Here is a 3,852-nt window from a genome sequence, read left to right as displayed (position 1 = left end):
TGTTTGTTTTTTTTAACTGGACCATTTTTTTTTTTTTTTTTTTTTTTTTTTTTTTTTTTTTTTTTTTAGAACATGACAGTGAGGTGGAAGTGATATATGGGCAGAGGGTGGCTATCAGCAAGAGCTTCTGAGAAAGAGAGCTAGAGCTGATCTTTTTTTTTTTTTTTTATATATATATCAGTTGGCCAATTAATTTCTTTCTATTAATGGTAGAGACGAGGTCTCGCCCTTGCTCAGGCTGGTTTCGAACTCCTGACCTCCAGCAATCTACCCACCTCGGCCTCCCAGAGAGCTAGGATTACAGGCGTGAGCCACCGCGCCCGGCCTGGACCATTTTAATGTTTTATATAATTTGATAAATAATTCTTTTGATGACTGCAAGACATGTAAGGCTATTTGGTGGCATTCAGAAACATCACAGTAATGGTGGTTTTCCCAACTGGTATGTAGTCTTCAATAAGAAGTTACTTGTATGAAACTGCTATCAAACCAGTAAGACTGCATTTATACATCCATCATTTTCAGGATTGTTGGTAACCTGGGCATATTTCCCCCAGATAAACTTGCCTCCTTGAGTCACAAGGCCCAACTGCTCACGTTGACCTCAATGACAGTTCCTTTAGTAATAACACCCAAAGTTGTATATAATGGGGATGAAGGGATTCTTCTTTACACCAAGTATTAGTAGGCAAAAGGTAGCTTTCAGTTCAGGATGTGTTACATGGGCCTTCTTGAAATGTAAGCCCAGTGGCCTAATGAATCTTTTATATTTAGGTGGTTTTCTTGTAAAGCCATCTCCAACAAAGCAGACTTTAGTAACCATCCTCTTCCATGCCTTTTTCTTTCTCTTTCCTGTTCGAATAATTTTAATACTTCTGTTTCTCCTTGGGCACGAACTTTGGGCAGAGGGACTTCCCATTTTCCCGCTTTCTCTTTTCTTTTTTGTTTAATCATATTGGAAAGTACTTTGGCTCGGGGACTGCCCCTCTCTGTCCAGCAGATAGGCAGGTACTGCTCCCTGTGGAGTCTTTTCATCATTCTTTTGTTTGGTGTTTCTCTTTTCACCTATCATCTTGATAGTCTTTTTCATTTGTATTTTCTCAGCATGGCGCTGCTTATGGTAGAGCTTAGCCTTCAGACCAACCATCTTCTTTGCCTTCTTCGACCGTTCATGAGCCTCTTGACTTTCTTTTTTCTCTTTTTCTCATGGTAATCCAAACAATACCCATAGCGTTTACGATGTAATTCAATATATTCATTTTGTGGCATGGTGATGGCCGCAGAGCAGCCGGTGTCGAGTTCTGGGGACGAAGAAGCTCTCGATCTTCCCAATAAATGTTAACTGTCATTGTTATTATTTATCTCAATTAAGCTTCTTGAATCAATTTTCTCAGTAGCTTTATTTTTCATCTTACTCTACTATAATCTGGCCTTCATCCTCTTACCCTTCCTGAACTAGCCATTTTTTACCTCCTAATTACCAAGTTAAATTCCAATTCTCTTGTTCATTGACCTCTCTACTTCATTTGACAGCTTTCACCAGATGTATACCATAAACATATGTACTCTAAACGTATACCTTAAACATTTTATTTTAACTTATAATAACACACTTTCATTTGCCAATTTTTTTGATGTAGGGCCAAGAACTTTACTTTGAATGAGTCCACTGTTTGGACTTCAGAATTCCTCTTTCTTCTCTAACCACATCAATACTGCATTACCTACGACCTTCAGTTTTGACTTCTTTAAAGTGCAACAAGGACTTAAAAATAAAGTGCTCTCAATACAGAATCCTTGTGGTTTCTATGACTTCCCACCCTACCATCAATCTTTTACCGTAGTCTCACCCATACCTAATTGACAGTAATTTTTGAAAATTGATTTGCCTTTTTTTGAGTCTTTCCAAAATATTCAATTTAATTTTTATAGAAGTTATTTTTCCTCCATTCTTATTTCATGTTATGTAACATTTAATTAAATACATAATTAAAACAGGAACAACTAGAACAACCTGGTTAGTGAACAGGCATTGACTCAACATGTGGGAGCAGTAGTGTGTGAATGTATCAAAGGATTGAAGTTTATCCCCTAAGGTTCAGCATGCCCTGAGTTTCAATATCTTATTTAGAGGAAATGAAGAGCATTGATTAATCAGGTTTATCATTTAAGTGGTGATTAGCAGAAAGAGGTTCTATTATATAATCTTAGATGGGCTTTGATGAAAAATGAGCTGAAGAAGTAAAAAGATTCATAGATAATGACTGAAACTGTCTTTGTTATGAGGGTAATGTAGCTTACTCTGCCTGCCTACACACAATTAACTCAAAATCACAAAAGTATGATCTGATACTCTAGTGTACATTTTGTTTTTTCCTGTCCAGCATCCATTCACCTTTCTTTCGGTAAAATAGTACAATTTTCTTCTGGGTAATCACTCCCTTCCCTACTCTCAAGTTATGTGATAGGGTAGAACTGATCCCAGCCCCAGCTCTCGGAGAGGGCTCAGACAGGGTTAGGCCAGTCAACATATTCCATCTTCATGTCCTTAGTGATGGGTTTATTAATGAATTCATAACTTAATCAGAAGCCAGTAGGATATGAGGACATTTGCAGGCTTTTCTGGGAAAGAAAAACTTCTTAAGGCCAGGAGCGGTGGCTCACGCCTGTAATCCTAGCACTCTGGGAGGCCGAGGCGGGCGGATAGCTCGAGGTCAGGAGTGCAAAACCAGCCTGAGCAAAAGCAAGACCCCGTCTCTACTATAAATAGAAAGAAATTAATTGGCCAACTAATATATCTATAAAAATAATTGTGCCTGTAGTCCCAGCTACTCTGGAAGCTGAAGCAGTAGGATCACTTGAGCCCAGGAGATTGAGGTTGCTGTGAGCTAGGCTGACGCCATGGCACTCACTCTAGCCTGGGCAACAAAGAGACTCTGACTCAAAAAGAAAAGAAAAGAAAAAAGAAAAACTTCTTAATAACAGAGCTACTGAAAGAGTAACTAATTCTTCTTCAGGACTTGGTGTTCTATGAATGTGAAGTTGAGACTGCTGCAGCCATTCTGCTACCAGGAATGGAACTGGTGGGAAGATAAAGCTAACAGGAAGATCTGGGAGCGGGGTCATGGTAACAGTATTTGAACTTTGGAATAAAGTCATGACCATCCTTGGACTTACCAACAGTCTTTTCAGTTTCCTATTATTTATTTATTTATTTTTAATTTTTTTATAGACAGGGTCTTGCTCTGTTGCTCAGGCTGGAGGGCAGTGGCCCCAATCATAGCTCCCTGCAGCCTGATACTCCTGGGCCCAAACAATCTTCCTGCCTCACCCTCCCAGGAAATTATTTGTATATGTTTACTGGTTTTCCATGCCCAGAAATTCCTAGTCCCTCATGACCTGTCCCTCACTGAAGGACATTTAGGTTTGTGCCTCAGGAAAGTGATATTAGAGGGAAAAAATCTAAATATTCAGCTTTTTTGTTTCAAAAACCTAGTTCCTGGTATACATTTTTTCTTTTTTTTTTTTAATCCCAGCTAATGACTAAACATAGTTCTTGGTATGTAAAAATATACAGTTTAGCAGAGCCAGTTTGTTGTACAATGAGTATGATAAGGATTTTACAAACTCACAAGAAGACATATGCAAGGTTGCTCATTGCACCATTGTTTGAAATATCAAAAATTGGAAAGTTGCTTCAAGTGATGTCCTTGAAGAAAGAAAAAAAAAAAATTGGAAAGGTCCATCAGTAGTGAAATACATAATGTGGTACATTCATATAACTACAGTGGTAATTAAGAAGGAATTTTTTTAGGAATAGTGTATCAGACATTGGTTGGCTGACCCATCAAC

The 3,852-nt window shown here is 38.3% G+C and overlaps 1 pseudogene; it reads right to left on the bottom strand.

Moving 5' to 3' along the window:
- Nucleotides 1-379: 379 nt before the first annotated feature.
- On the bottom strand, nucleotides 380-1,448 carry LOC105877482 (ribosome biogenesis protein NSA2 homolog pseudogene; annotated as a pseudogene).
- Nucleotides 1,449-3,852: the final 2,404 nt, after the last annotated feature.

Source organism: Microcebus murinus, chromosome 18 (assembly GCF_040939455.1).
Source record: "Microcebus murinus isolate Inina chromosome 18, M.murinus_Inina_mat1.0, whole genome shotgun sequence".
NCBI classification, from domain to species: domain Eukaryota; kingdom Metazoa; phylum Chordata; class Mammalia; order Primates; family Cheirogaleidae; genus Microcebus; species Microcebus murinus.
This window is presented reverse-complemented; position numbering and strand designations above follow the sequence as displayed.